This window comes from Akebia trifoliata, chromosome 6 (genome assembly GCF_017979445.1).
Source record: "Akebia trifoliata isolate Shusen 1 chromosome 6, ASM1797944v1, whole genome shotgun sequence".
NCBI classification, from domain to species: Eukaryota; Viridiplantae; Streptophyta; class Magnoliopsida; order Ranunculales; family Lardizabalaceae; genus Akebia; species Akebia trifoliata.
The window spans coordinates 29,066,815-29,083,203 of record NC_141380.1 but is presented as its reverse complement, the minus strand read 5'-3'; the positions used below and the strand labels follow the sequence as shown (position 1 = coordinate 29,083,203).

The 16,389-nt window shown below is 31.5% G+C and overlaps 2 non-coding genes and 1 pseudogene across 2 annotated transcripts; 2 read left to right on the top strand and 1 right to left on the bottom strand.

Annotated features, from left to right (window-relative positions):
* Positions 1-1,931: 1,931 nt before the first annotated feature.
* Positions 1,932-3,996, bottom strand: LOC147400688 (protein RETICULATA-RELATED 3, chloroplastic pseudogene; annotated as a pseudogene).
* A 3,473-nt stretch (positions 3,997-7,469) lies between these two features.
* On the top strand, positions 7,470-7,557 carry LOC147400687 (small nucleolar RNA Z101). Its single transcript, XR_015179561.1, has one exon. It is a non-coding gene; the product is annotated as a small nucleolar RNA Z101 (small nucleolar RNA).
* Positions 7,558-7,830: 273 nt separating this feature from the next.
* On the top strand, positions 7,831-7,912 carry LOC147400686 (small nucleolar RNA Z102/R77). Its single transcript, XR_015179562.1, has one exon. It is a non-coding gene; the product is annotated as a small nucleolar RNA Z102/R77 (small nucleolar RNA).
* The last annotated feature ends 8,477 nt before the right edge of the window (positions 7,913-16,389 follow it).

Below are 16,389 nucleotides of genomic sequence, written 5' to 3'. Positions count from 1 at the left end.
GAAGTCAAAGGGCATGTCATCAATTTGAGAACACACATGTATCTCAAATATTCACCAACACTTTGAGGGATATGTTTACCCTTGAGATTGGATGGTATTTTTAGCCATCATCTTCAATCATAAGATGTATCTTCTTTTCTTCTTCTTTTATTAATAGTGGTTAATTATTAAGTGAAAGATGGATTTTAAACTCACTTTCGGCATCGATTCTCATAAATTTTAGAAAAAATTACTTAAAGGATCCTTATGGAAGGGTTTCTTTCTAAATAATTTATAAATGTTTTACGATAGCTTTGCATGACATTTAGTAAACTTTTTCTTTCTAAATGGTCCATGGACCTCATCTCATGCATTTCTCATGATTGAATGCCTTAACCAGTGGAACTCATTGTTTTCATCCAAAATGGATTTTTAACATTTCAATCAAGTTTCGGAGACTCCATTCCTTCGAAATGGATTTAAGAAAAAAGAATAAACCATTGTCAAGGATTTTTTTCAAATATTTTGAAGATGTATGGAAAAAACTAGAATCCTGTCACTTTTTTTTTCTTGATTTTTGGATAAAATTTATCAAAAATGATTCTTTTAAGTTGAAATCATCTAAACAAGTCGTTATCTCGAGTTTTTAGTTGATCTTTTCATGTATTTTAGTTTAAAATTTTTGAAAATTGAAAATGGATGAGTTTTACTAGTGTCGAGTTCACCGCTTTTTATTTAAAAAGTGATGAACTCAACAGTAATTAAGAAGTGTCAAGTTCGACAATAAATAAAAGTGGTAAACTCGATAGTAAATAGTAGTGAGTTGGACAGTAAAAATTATGAATTCAACACTAAATTAAAAAACGTCAGGTTCAACAATAATAAAAAGTGGTGAACTTGATAGTAAATAAAAAAAACATCAAGTTCCTCGAGAGACCATTAAGAAAGATGAAGTTTACTAAATGTCCTATCTAGCTATTGTGCAAAACTTATGGACTACTTAGAAAGACTCCCTTCCACAAGGATCTTTTAAATAATTTTCCCTAAATTTTAACCAATTTAGCAAGTTTGCATCTTCAAAGTTGTTATTTTTATTTTAAAAAAAACCATTCCACGGACAGCACCACTTTGATAAATCATCCTAAAAATAAAAGATCAAGGGGAATAGATGGAAGTCCCATTCAACAGACAAGCAAAGATTTCAGAATTGCGCTTGGACAATGATCAACTACCAGTATCAGGGTCAGAGTTTGCATTAATCTGTCTGTATCCAAAGGAGTGTTCAAATCTATTTTTTGATTTGTTGCAAACAACCCTATTTGCTCCTACCATGAGTCGTTGCTCCCGATGCATCAAACTTTTCAGTTGAGAAAAAAATGATCCATCCATGCATGCAATGTTGTGAGCTCGCTTAAGGACTGGGTCATTGAAAATTGTCCTAACATCGGATTCATGGAAGACACATTCCTCAACAATTACTAGTTCAACATCTCAAAGCGCCAACACACAATAAAATCAACATATTCTGTTTGACACAATAAATTTTTCTATCAATCATCCTCAACCACTACTCATTTTAAAAGGCCGGTCACATTCATCATCTCATTAATAACATGCATCCTCACGCAAAATAGACAATTAATACCAACAAACACAATATGATCGTTGATCACCATAAGTTCGAGGAAGACTAATTGAGTATAAAATTATGACACTAGCATTATAATAACTAATAAGGTGTCTTCACGGCATTAGGATTGTTATGGCTTGTTGGTCAGCAAAGAGTACTATTCATCATTTAATACAATGCTTGTTGGTTAAGCACTGTGTAAAACCCTAAGTAGGTTTTTCTTCCACTGAGATTTTTCTCTTCATAATGGAATTGGTGTGATAGATGGATGTACCTCAATCTTGAGGGAACTATGTCAAATCTTTGTATTTTCTTTGTGTGATTGCATCTTGATTATTTTTCCTTCTTTATTGTTCTTGGTTCGATTTCTCTACAATGATCAGATTAGTTGGTAAGGATTAAGAAAAGATAATGTATCTCCTTGTTCTTATAAAAGTGAAGTAAACCTTATAGTAGGCAAGATGAGACAAGAAGAAGATACATTACATTACAACCTCCTAATCACTTGGAATTAGGCTGAATGGTTGTATAATCTTGGATCCCCTCCACCACCAATTTCTTCTTCTCTTCTACCAATCCATTTGCCTCCTCTTCATCAACAACCTTCTTCTGTGATCCCGTCAATCTCGCCAATGCCACGAATGAAACTCCTCCAACAACATTATTCAAGCACCTTAAAATCACAACCGCCACCTTAAATCCCAATGAAGGCAGCCCTTTCTCCAACAAAAACTCTATCCCATTCAAAGTCTGATACCTCAAATTACAGCTCAAACCCATATGAATTGCCCAAGTTAGAGAATTCAACAATGTCGGTGGAGGCTTATTCGGCGTCTCAAAATTAGGATCCATCTTCTTCCTCATCTTAATCAACCCATTCGAAATCGAAGTTCCAACCAGTCCAGCTGCAAATCCAACAACAGAAAACAAAATTCCTTTATACACAAAAGTCCCAAACCGATCAATTACACCATACGATCCTTTTTCAAACATGTGGCTTTTAGGACAAGTAGAGAAGATCGAAGGGAGATTTGGGGATGAAGTTGAAATTGAGGTAGTAAGAGCTAAGAGATACATAAGGACGAAATTCAAAATTGCTCCAACAACAAGAGTAGAGAAAACGAAATCGAGCTCATCGAGTCCGAAATTAGGGCGAGATGCCATGTCACCAAGAACACAAGCACTAAGTCCAACAACTTCCTCCATTAAAACCTTGAAAGGGAACTGTGGATCTGCAGAAACCCTAGATCTCCAACCACTCAAGAAAATTCCAATAATTCCAAAACTCGATCGATCTTCAAAATCTCCATCACCGCTCCTATTATGGCCTGAACTCCAACCACCACCACCACCATTATCGTATCCGCCGGTACCACGGCCGAATATTCCGTTTCCTCCATCGGAAACTGGTTCTGATAGTTCAAGTTTTAAAGAAGAGTTAGGGTTTGAAGCTCTTGTTTGGAGATGGGAGATGGAGAGGTTTAGGGGAGATGGAGAGACAGAAGAGATTGACGGAAAACTAGAAATATGAGAGAAAGCATGACGGTGAGAGAGAGTGAGACTTCTCTATGTTTGAATTTTTCAAGCGCAAAGCCGGCTTTGTTTTTTTTCTTTGGCAAAGGACAATTGGACACATGGGAATCTACCACGTGTCATTCATTAATGTTTTCGTCCAAATTTGATAAAAAAAATCCTGACCTGGACTTCGTTGGATACTTTGTTCAACACTACGCTCTATAGTTGTCCGTGCACTGCCACGTCATCGAAATATTGAACACAGTGTCTAACTCAGTAAATGTAGCACGTTAACCCGTTTAATTCTCCACAAATTCACGAATTTTCCTTTGTTTTTTTTTAATGAAAGTACCACGAGTAATGTTAAAGGCACCCCCACCAGCCAATTTTGTTTTGTCTTATATGAGTTAAAAAATTTAGTAATTTTTAGTGAGAATTATCTTTACGATGAAACTAAGTTCATTCTAAAACTTTTAATCTGTCAAAACTAGTTTATAAAAAAAAATGTATGATTTACGATTCTTGAATTTGTTTTGACGGGGTTAAAAATTTTAGAATGAGCTGGTTTTGGTGAGTATGATCTCTTCACCATGGGGATCATCCTCACCAAAAATCAATTCATTCCAAAACTTTTAACCCATAAAACAAAATATTTTGACTATTGTAACTTATTCTTGTAAAGTGTAAATTTGTAAGTTGTGACATGTAATACAAGTTGACTTAAAAGTGATTATACTTCAAAATTTTGGAGGAATCCACCTTCGTAAGTAGGGGTGTCAATGGATCTGTTATTAAGGAATTTAGAACCATAACCATTAATATTAATTCGATTCCGATTCTAAAATAAATGGAATAGGAATAGGAACCGCCATAAATCACGAGTACCCATCGATTTCGATTCTCAAAAATTGAATGAGAAAAAAAGTATTTCAAATCATTATAACAAAAATTTTCCTTCAAAAAATTAACATATCATCAACAAAATTATAAACTTAGTTATAATTTGTTATATTAAAGATAAAAATTAATGATTTTTTTCAAAAGTAAATAATTTATCTTTGTTAAAAGTAATAAATTTTTAAAAGAATAACTCATTTTAAGTTTCAATCAATAATTTAGACCAAAAATTGAAGAATTGTATATAATATGCATTTATTTTGAAATAAAAAATACATTAAATCTTATATAGTATGGAAATAAATGACAAAATAAATTAGTTCCGGGTACCCACAGTTCGATTCCATTTTAGACCCGACTCTAATCGGCTCTAATAAAAAGAGATTCGGTTTTCGATTCCGATTAAATGGGTACCCATTGACACCCCTATTTGTAGGTGGCAAATGTCCCTTTTATCTTTTAAAAAAAATAATGACATCACCCTTGACATTTATTTGAGATTATACTTTAATTTTTCAAATTGATGATTTGTCCCTTGATTTTGGTATTTTTTTTATAAAAAAAATGGAATAATAACCTCAATGCCCTCGTTATCACCACCATCATTATTACCATCACCACTATATCATCACCTTCACCACCACTATCATATAACCAAAAATTTTGGTTTATGAATTTTTGAAATGAGATGAATAATACACGTATGAAGCATGTGCTGCATATTTTCGATTTATCGAATTTTAGACTGGAATTTTGCAATCCAAAATCAAATATAACTGGAATTTTTCATGTATTGAATTTTTGTTGTATTCCAAATTGTTAACAAGGACCACGACACATGCCACGTATTAATGCATTGATTAATGATTTTTTTAGACATTTCTATGATCGAGTTTTTCAAATAGATGTTATCATGATTTTGAATCTTATCCACGATGAAGATTCAGAGACATAGTCTTAAATCTTGTCCGAGAACGAGATGACTAGACTGATATGTCTCGATATCGTCCATCAACAAGATGGATAAACAAGTCAAACGTATCAGATGTAAAACCATGGTTCATTTTTTTCTCATTGTTGAACAAAACAACTCAAATGTATCGAAAAACTCATCCGAGATGACTCAGTCTCATTCATGGGTGAGACGAGCTGTCAAAATGAGTTTTAAAACCATGCTCGAAGACAGCTTTACAAGGCATCTCAGACTTCACAAACGAGATAAACAAGATAACTCGGACAATATTTTAAAAATCTTGAATGACTCAACAAAACTCATCTGAGTCAATCAGGATTTTGTATATTTTGATTAAAATCATTAATTTCTTTTAAAAAAATAACACAAATAAAACATAATGTTATAACTGAACATCTTTTAATATACCTTACTTTATTAAAAATTTATAATTATTTTGTTTTATCTAGTTCAAGACAAGTTCACTCACCCATGGACTAGACCAGACGTCAAATCGAATTTTGAAACCATGGATGATATGTCCCATCGACCTCGGCCTCCTCTTATAAACTGATAAAATGATTTAAGTACTCTCTATTTTTTTCTTTTTCTTTTTTTGGCAGGTCACACATACCAACTACTTTAGCACGTGTTCAACAATTAAATACAGCCACTTTTAAGTGGAAGGGCATATGGAAAAATTACATTTCTATTGATAAATTATTTTTAGTCTCTCCAATCTCACCTTCAATTCGTCATTTTGAACCCCATCTTAACCCTTTTGAAAAATCAAAATTCTATATTTTCTATTTGTCCAAAAATCATATCTTGTCCTTGAAATTTGAAATTGGTTAAATCTTAAGCTTGAAAATGAATGTTTTGTTTATTTTAATTTGCTCAAAAATTGAAATGATAAGGAAACATTATCTGAAGATTCTGAAACATTCATGCAAATCTTGAAAAAAAATATAGATTATTTCAAAAGATGCCAAGGACTTGTCATTGTAACTCATATATTTGCAAAACAAAAGACTTAAATCACCTAAATCACTTGAGACGAGAGAGACGTCTTGTCTCTACCAGTGAAGTTGGAGGAGAAAAGATGAGAGCAAGAACAACGTTACTTCTCTCTAGGTATTTTCAAAATTTCAGTTTGCATCTTAATGTTTTATACGAAACATTGTGATACTTTCAAATCCCGAGACGAAACAGGTTGGAAACCGAAAATATTCTATGTTTGGACTCTTTTATGAAAAAATCAGAGAAGAAGGGAAAGGGAGAGAGAAGATTTCGGGTATGTTTCGATATCGTTTGAATTTTCGTAAAAATCAAAACATTGATCCGAAAACGAGATTTTAAACTATGTTGATGGGTACCCATGATTTTTGGCTGTTTCAATTCCATTTATTTTGAAATCGGATCCGGGACCAACAAGAACCGGAACCAAATTAAATATAATGGTTATGGCTCTAAATTCCTTAGGAACCAAATCAGAATCGGCCCATTGACACCCCTATTCATGAATCATGATTCCATTTAGACTATTCCATCAAAAGATATAATAAAAAAAAAAACTCAAATCCACATTCAGATTCCCCAAAAAATTGTTAGTAAAAAAAACCTAAATTAAACAACCCTATCTTTAAACTTTAAAAAATAAAATTAAAATCTTTTAAACCTGTATGAACAAAGTTTGAATATAAAAGTAATTTTTCATCTCAAAAAGTTAAAAAAATAATAATAATAATAATAATTTTTTATTATTTAAATAATTAATTTTTATTTTTATGTTAAATGTAAAAAAAGGCCTTACTGTAAGATTTTGCCTTAGGCCTCAACTTGAGAGGACCCCGTTGACATGATTTTGGGTATGTTGGGTCAGGTTTTTTTTTATTTGCAGGTCTTTTGGGGGGCAACGACTCAACATCAGGAAGGCCAGTCCAAGCCCGACATGAATTGGCCTAAAAAGGGTCAGGGTAATAATGATATGGGCTTGGGCTATATTTTTGCGTCTCAAACATAAGCTGACTGACTTATCTTATTTTTGGATGGGCCAAAGTATGATGGAAAATTTTGGCCCACAAACAGAGGAGATATGGGATATGCGGAGTATCATTTGAAATGGTCCAGAAGAGCACCATATACTTACCTATCCGATTTAGGAATCCAGAGCGACAGAGCTTAGGTTAGACAAATCCTACGGTCTATATTATTCTGTGTAATGGACGATTGAGATTTCAGAAGGAGCCTGCCAGACTCACTCAAATAGGAAACAAAACCCTAACCCTAAAAATCTTGTCTATAAATTATATCCTCACAACCCTCTCTTATTCAATCTTCACTATTTAATCTACCTTTCTTCCTCCTTGCGCACTTTATCATACATAGTTAGAGTTGGCTTTCTATCCATCTTGAGTTCTGAAATCTTTCTTTCTTTCCTATATTTTTGTATTTTTATGTTACTGTGATTTAGATTTAGGATTTGATGAGGGGTTGGGGGTGCAAATGAGGAAACTCATATTAATGGGTAATTTGCGTCTGAATTTTTCATTGATGCTAACACCTTGGAGATCTGATGCCTCTTTCTTTACCCCCCACTCTTAACTATTTAGTTTAATTTTTTTTTTTTGTTTTAAAACCTTAATTTATTTTCTGATGTAGATTTGGATATTAAGATGGTATCTAATTTTTGTTATATATAAATAAATAAAAATTATTAGATTTGAAATAGGCTTTTGAAGATGATAATGATGTGTTAATGTTTTGGGTTTATTTTGAAAAGTTATTGTTTTGGATTTATGGAATTATTATGATGATGTATTTATTTGTGATTAGAGATGGGAAAGGGAGAGGGAGAGAATGAGATGATGAATATAATTGTTTCCTATTGGTTTGATCGCCAGTATGATGGCTTAAGTATTAGCTCTACCTGATCATTTTCTCCTCCTCCTCCTACTCTATTTTTATTTTATTTTATTTTATTTTATTTTATTTAGAGAGTATAATGTTTCTGTGAAATCTCTAAACTAAAAGAGTAATCAATCGAGTTAGAGAAATATCTCAACTTGAACTTAGGCTATAATATATATTTAGTAAATAAATATTTTTAATTAATTTTAATTCTTTAACAAAAGCTTTAGGGAAATATTAAATATGATTGATTTTAAAAATAAAAATAAAAACATCTTAGGGTTTTTGCCATTGTAGAGTATAGATATCGTTGTAGAGAAATCTACAAAAACTATCACTTGCACACCCTATTTTTATCTTTGAAGAAGAGGAAAAAGAACTAAGAGACAGAGAGAGAGAGAGAGAGAGATAAGGGGGGGAAATGAGAAAAATAATGAAACATAGAAATAAAAATTAAAATATATATATATATATATATATATATATATATATATGTATATTGATCATTTGGGAAAATTAGACAATGTAAAATTTCAAGAAAATCAGGGAAAAATATTAAACAAAACAAACAAATTTTAATATGAAATATAATAATAGTGAAAATGAAATAAGTCGCTATATTAAATCGCTATAATGTAGGCTGAGGATAGGTATGAATGTGATATTGAAAATGTTGAAGACGTGTTATATGGATAGCGTTGAGATAGTGTGAGTTTTGGTTGTATTGAGATATCAATGATGTGACCATGGCTTCTCTTAAAAAACGGACTTCTTGAGTGTCAACCTTAGAGGCCATTTGTCTCGCCTAAGATCAGTCAGCCATGAACAGTTGATCAATGCATTTTGAAATTTCATTTTTGAATTTTGGAAAAAGGTACACTTTCGAACACTAAAGCTGAAAAATTCGATGGGACAAGACCTATAAATTTTGGAGATCAAATTTAAATGATGGCTTAAAACTGTAGAATTTCTCTCCCATCCAACACAAATTTTTGACAAAAAATTCAACAATGATGCAAACCTTAAAAATAGGTAAAAGAAATTAGGAAATTTAATTTTAAATCTAATCTAAACTCATTAGGTACATTTGGTCAACGTGTTCAAATGAAGACCTCAATCTGATTCATAAGAGATGCTACATATTATGGCCAAAAGGCAAAGAGTTACGAACTGCAGCTTCATTCAGCTTAGCTGGGCCTTTTTTTCTTTTACAACCGGACAAATAAGATGGGTACAAAGAGGGACATCTGGGCTTAATTTTGCCAATATTGGACAGAAATTATCAAGTATTGCGTCTTCTTTTATTTTGGGCTGTTATAATACCACTCCAAATATTATACCATCACACAACCAATATTCATAAAAGCTTCATTTTTTTTTTTTTTTTTTTTTTAACTTGGGCCTCTCTTAAAATCCTATTTTGGTCTTTTAGGTTTGATGGCCAAAGGAGAATGAATTTGTTGGCTTAAGATTGTTGGAAATTATGACTTTAAAATAGGGAGTAATTTAATGAAGGAATAAAATAACTTCTAGGCTCGAATCTAGTTCGATCTCTTTGACAATAATCACAATACACAAGGGGTCAAAGAATAAGTATTTTTAGGAAACAGAGAAGTCTACACTCAAATTACTAAATCGGATTATATATGGTCCGATTTAACCTAGAACATTCGAGAATAATTAAAAATTGAGGATGCCAAGTGCTTAATCTTAGAAAAAGGATAACATAAAAATTTTCAGCAAAGAAATTTAATTTTTGATTGGCATTTTATAGTTATTTTTTTGTTTGTTACCAAAAATCATGATTTAATGGCTTTTGGTTTAATAGCTGTTGGATTGTGTCTAATCTTAGATCTAACGATCTAAATCGCATCCTATTGAAGGTATGTGTCTCGTGCCTTTTTAATCAACATCTATTAATTGAATCTGCATGATCTAATAGCTCTGATCGCGTACAATCAGTTGCCATTTGATCTAATGAATTCGATCATCCACGATCGAATACCAATCATGAATCAATACACCTGATTGATTATGATCGGGTACTAACTTGATCAACGCATCAGATCGTTCTCGATTAGGAATTATTTTGATCGTGCGGTGCAGATCACACCCTATCTATCACACGTGACAAATCATCTACAATTGTTGGATGATTTCGTATCTCAAAAACTTTAAGGTTTTCCAGTTCATCGTGACGATGTGAAGTGCAAAGTACGTCTCAAAGAGCCCAATCACTCTTTTGCATTACGCATATACGTGTGTGTGTGCACATGCATACGGGGGCGGATTTAGAGTGGGGCACTTGCCCCCACAAGAATTTTCAAAGTTTATGAATCAGTGAGATATTGCAACAGATTTTATCAACGAATAAAAAAATCTACCACTATTACCCTCACAATTTTTTTTTTCTAATCTTAGTTGCCCCCACAACTATATTTTTTTTTAATTTTTAGTTGTCCCTATAAAAAAATTTCTACTCTTGGTTGCCCCCACATGAGCAAAATTCTAGCTCCGCCTTTGCATGCATGGATGGTGTTTCATACCTCTTCGAAGCATCGAATCAAAGCTTTAACATTGTGATACAAATACAATTAACTATGTTGACTACTACTTATAAAGTACACCACTTTTTCACTTGTGAGTAATGTGGGACTAAATCTTATATACATAAAAATCCTCAAAATTTAACTTAAGAAAAATCAAAAAATTAAATTACAAAATCTAAATTTTTATTTTGAAAATATCCAACAAACCCCCACTATTTCAAAATATAAATAGTAAAAATATATATATATATTATTAAAACAACTGCACCACTTAATTGGCTGCCTACGTACCCAATAGGGATCGAGCTTTCGTAGTTCTTACAACTAAAGAACGATTAAATAATTACATTGGTTTACAAAAAAATTGGCATCATTGTAAAAACTAGTGCATGGATAAGATATATCTTTTGGATTTGAACATTTACTTAGTGTAAATAATCAAAGCATTGTCAATGTGCTGTGGTGAATTTATCTTGAACCAAGGACCCTTAGAGACGAGCAATATTTTTCATACATACTTTTTTCTATGAGGTTGAGTGTTATATTTGCTTTGCACATTAATGACTATGCGTTATATCTTATTTTCATGAGTGCTTTTAGAAACGGTCTAATTATCATAGGAAATGACCTGATTTCCTCACTCATATAGGTAAATTCATTTGAAGTAATTCTACGAGTCACTACTTAAAATTTTAGAATTTATTAAGAATTTGCATCCATTTTTTATTTTGCAGAAACCAACACTAGATATTGAAAATGAGGTAAATTAGTTCTAGTATCCTGTTAAACCACCCATTTGACTTGTTTATACCCATTGAACCTTGTTTATCTAGTTCAAGACAAATATGATAATTTTAAAATTACACAATGGCTGAATTGCTTGCTTTTTTGTTTTATCAATATTAGTATGAAATCTGTGAAATATATGAAGTTTATTACACTAATTCATGGTAACAAGAAGAAAGACATCGATTGATTGATGGAATTATTTGTAAGTATTCAAAACCATTGTTTCATTCTCTACTCTCTACATATATTTCGATACTTAGCTTTAGGGATTAAGACTTATTTTAGAATTTATTGTTTAATTAAGGGTTGAGATTATACGATCACGGTTAGGTTAGGGTAAATTTTATTTTAGACTATAGAGTTAAATTTAGGGTTGAGGCGACATGATTAAATTCAAATTAGGGTTATTTTATCTGTGTGATAAGCCATGATATTAAAGGGTTGAGGCTATAGTTTATCGGGTTTAGGTAATTAATTACATGTCCTAGTCTAGGGTTTAATAAAGGATTGACATTATATAATTACGATTAGGTTAGGGTAAGTTTGCTTGTGCTCCAAACCCAGATAAATGGTTGTGATTATAGGTCATGGGATTTAGGGATTAAGAGGTTTGTTTTAGACATAACTGAGTCAATGATTGTATTTGTCTCTTTAATTTTAAAATTAGTTTTTCCTCTATCGTTATCGTATTTGTCTCTTTCTTGAATTGCTTCTTTCGATGTTGGCATTCTCGTGCATAATGGCTAGGTTTATTACAATAAAAATACTTACTATTTTTATTTTTATTTTTATAAACTTTCTTCTTGAAGGAGGAAGTCTTCTTAGGTTTTAACCTAAAATTAATATTATTAGGCTTATTACCCTCAATTATGTTTACTTTGATTTTCTCTATTTAGTCATCTTTATGCTCCCTATTACGAGCATATTTTTCTATACGAAGATGACGTTGTAGAGACTTCAAAGTATACTTCTTCTCCTCATTTTTCATCTTTTTCTTTTAACATTTCTAAGACTGAGGAAACTTCGAAATGATAGCTCCCACTTGAAAATCTTTTGGAAGATCAATCCTGACAATCTTAAGATTCCTAACGATTAATTGAAGTTCAGGTACTTGGGACAAAATCGGTTTGTCGTTGGATTTCTTAAATTTAAAATAATTACTAAGAAGATATTTTTGGATACTTGCCTATTTTATTTTGTATTTATTTTTCAAAGCTTCCCAAAGTTTTTTGGTTGAGTTGACAGTGCAGTAGATATCGTAAATCGAATTGGAGAGTGCATTGAGAATATGGTTTTTGCACAAGAAAACATATGCCTTCTACTTCTTACGCCTTTTTTTAATTTAGCACTGTCTTCTGGAGTAGCATCAGGAATGAGTTCCAGATCATCTTCTAGAACATATGTTATGTTCAATGTAGTGATAAAGAACAATATTTTTTGTTGCCATCGAGTGAAGTGTTGTCCATCAAAATGATCTAGATGAGACAAATCTTGGTTCATGATTTAAAAATAATGAAATGTCGAACCCAGCTCCATCGAATACAAATATTTGTCTAAAACTGTTGGAAATTATGACTTTAAAATCGTGAGTAATTCAATAAAGAAAATAACTTCTATGCTCAAATTTGGTTCGATCTCTTTTAGACAAATATTATCCTTTATTGGTTAGAACCATGGTACACAAGGGGTCAAAAAATAAGTGCCTTCAAGATACAGAGAAATCTATATTTTAGTTACTAAATCAGATTATGTACGGTCCAATTTAATATAGAACACTCGGGAATAATTAGAAACTGAGGATGTCAAGTGCATAAGCATATAAAAAGGAGAAGACAAAAATTTTTACTTAAGAAATCTGATTTCTGATTGGTTTTTATAGTAATTTTTTTGTTTGTTAATCAATGACTATGATTTAATGTTTCTTAGTTTAATAGCAGTTGAATTTTGTCTGATCTTAGATCTAACGATCCAAATTGCATCCTATCAAAGATATGTGTCTCATGCATTTTTAATCAACACCTATTAGTTGAATTTGCATGATCTAATGACTTTGATCGTGTCCGATTAGTTATAATTTGATCTAAAGGATCCGATCACACACCTGATCGATTATCGATTCTGATCGGGTACTAACTTGTTCCAATGCACCAAATCATGTGGTGCAGATTGCATCCAATCCATCATGCGTGACAAATCTACCACAACCGTTTGATGATTTCGTATTTCGAAAACTTTAAGACTCTCCAATCACCCTTTCGCACGACGCACATGTGCGTGCATCACCTTGAAGTATCGAATCAAAGTCTTAAAAGTGTGACACAAATATAACTAACTATATTGATTACTACTTATAAGGTATTCATCTTTCTCACTTGTGAGCAATGTGGGGCTAAATCTTATATACACAAAAATCCTCAAAATCTAATTTAAGAAAAATCACAAAATTAAGTCACAAAATCTAAATTTTTATTTTGAAAATATTCAACAAAGATGTGAGTAAAAAATGTTCTCCTTTGAAAGTTGAAGCCAATGGGTTTTTGGGAAAATCAAGATTTTGGGCAAAGGTGGAAGATGAAGGCATTTTAGTCATTTTATATTAATCTCTCATTAAAGACCAAATTCAAGGGAAATCTCACCAAATTGAAAATATGGGGGTATCCTTCACAATTACGCATGTGATCTATTTATGAAAAAAGTAATCACTTGTGATTTGATATCATGATATACATGTCCTAGTCATTATATGAAAAGCTTGGGATATAGGCATATATTATAATGGTGTGGTAATATCAAAGGAGAAAACTCTCATCTATAATGGTGTAAGAACCATAGAAAAGTGGAAAGTGAGATATGAGGTATAATATTGAGGTCACTTCAACATTATTCTAAAGTTTTTGGTGTTACCATGGATTAAATATGTTTCTAATGAGATCAATAACTCGGCGAAGATATGAATCGAACCCAAATCCATGATATTACGTCCCTTAAACTTACCAACTAACTTAGCTAGCAGTAGCACATTCTAATAGTCTTTCTTCTTACTTTCTATTTATACATCTAAGATATATATTTCATGGACAAAATTCTAATATTAAAATATGGATAAAGAAACAAATTTACATATATTAAGAGTTGGACAAAAGTTTTTTTTGCATCAGCTCTCAATAAAATACAAAAATATACTTTTTTTTTTTTTTGTTTTTTGGTAAAGAGAGGGGGGTAACACCCATTACATAACGTGAAGAAAACAAAAGAAGTGAATGTTTTAACCCTCACTAAAGAAATCAATATGAGATGGGGTTTTGATGGACAAAAGGAAGAGTTGGTTGACCCTACCAACTTTATTTCCATATCTAATCGCTCCATCACAAATCATTGTGTCTTGTACTCTGCATGTTCTTTGCAGCTGAGGTCTACTTATTCCAACACTTGCTCTTACCCTTTTCTTGATCCCAGACTTTTACAAAATTTCAGCTGAGGTCCACCTTTTTAATTTTATTTTTTATTTTAAAATTATAAAATACATTTAATCCTAATATGAAAAAAAAAATCTAAAAATCTAAATAAATAAATTGGAATTACTTTTTAATCCTCCATTTTCTGTCAAATTTACAAAAGCACCTTTCCCTCTAAAATACTTGAGATTAAAATCCACAATACCAACTCAAGAAATCAATCTTTTGAAAATATCCTCTATGTGACAATAAGTTTTGAAAATAATCAATCTTTTAATATAATAATTGTTATAATTTCAAATATGATTTTGTCAAATTATGTTTCTTGTCTAAGATTTATAAAATATTTGTAAAAATCCAAAAGTTATATTTATATAATGAAATACAATTATAAGATCCACGTTATCACAATTTTGTGGTGGATAAACATTTCATCCAATTACAGTTTTGTAGGATATTAGGATCCACCCGACAAATTTTATTCCTTTTCTCTCCCCCTTCTATTTTATATTATCTTTCCTCTCCTTCCCTTTTTTTTCAATAAAATAGTCCTCCAAATTTATTATCTCTTCCCTTTTATTTTATTTTTCAATAATACCTCTCGCAAGTTTACTGGCTTTTGCTCTTTTGCTCCTTGAACCCCAAAGGGGGTACCAATGCCCCCTTTACCCAAAAAAAAAACATGATCCAATGATTCAGTGTTGTAGAGGACAAAATTCTATTTACTTTGAGAAAAATAAGTTACTTTTCACAGTTGAATTTTAATTTTAACTTTTGGAGTTAGGTAGAAGTTTGGCATCCGTCCATGTTCAAAACCTTGGATCAAGCCCAAAATAAATTGTTCGTTGAAAAAAAAAAACAAAAGGATTTGGATATGAGTTTTTTATAAAATTTAGAGGGATGTAGTGTTAGATTGCTAACGTGATAATCCATTTGAGGAAAATGATCCTTAGTAAAAGTTAAAATCTTATTAAGTTATTAAGAAAAATGTTTCTCTTCTTAATAATATCTTTTCAACTTTGTTATTTTTGTTCTTTTACCTCATTAATCTTGAAGACTTATAATAATACCTCTAACTTTATTATTTTTCTTTTTTACCCTCTTAACCCCAAAGAGGATACCAAGCCTTAGGCACATGTGAATTCTAGTAATAAAATATGATATAATTAATATTAACAATTTGAACATAAAACCCTTATTCGATTTTACCCAACTACATAAACGAGCTTACTAATTATCCAACTGACATAGATACCATTCATCAGACATTATTGTGTAGTTGAACAATGCTAAACATCTATTCATCTATGTGAATAATAAAACTAATAAGTTAGAGACAACTTGTAATTTTTTATTTTCCAAATGCGAGAGAACTATTCAAATAATCAAATTGATCATCTTCATAAGAATTTTAAAACCGTATCTATCTCTCAATCATCCAATTTATGAGGAAAAGTCAATGTGGCAATAGAAATTCTCTTAAATCAGTTATTTTTTCGATGCTTTTACTCCATGCAAATGGAGGAAAATTCAAAAGAGTCAAACAAGAAAGATATTTTCATGTGGGGAGGAGAAAAGTGTGTCATTTGGTGGCCCTTCCAATAATCGGCCAAATGTTTTGTCATTTATCTATTGTGATGTTACATATGATTTGTACAAGTCAATTCGATGCAAGTAGTCCGCGCCTTTAAAAACTTGAAATTTTGAATTATT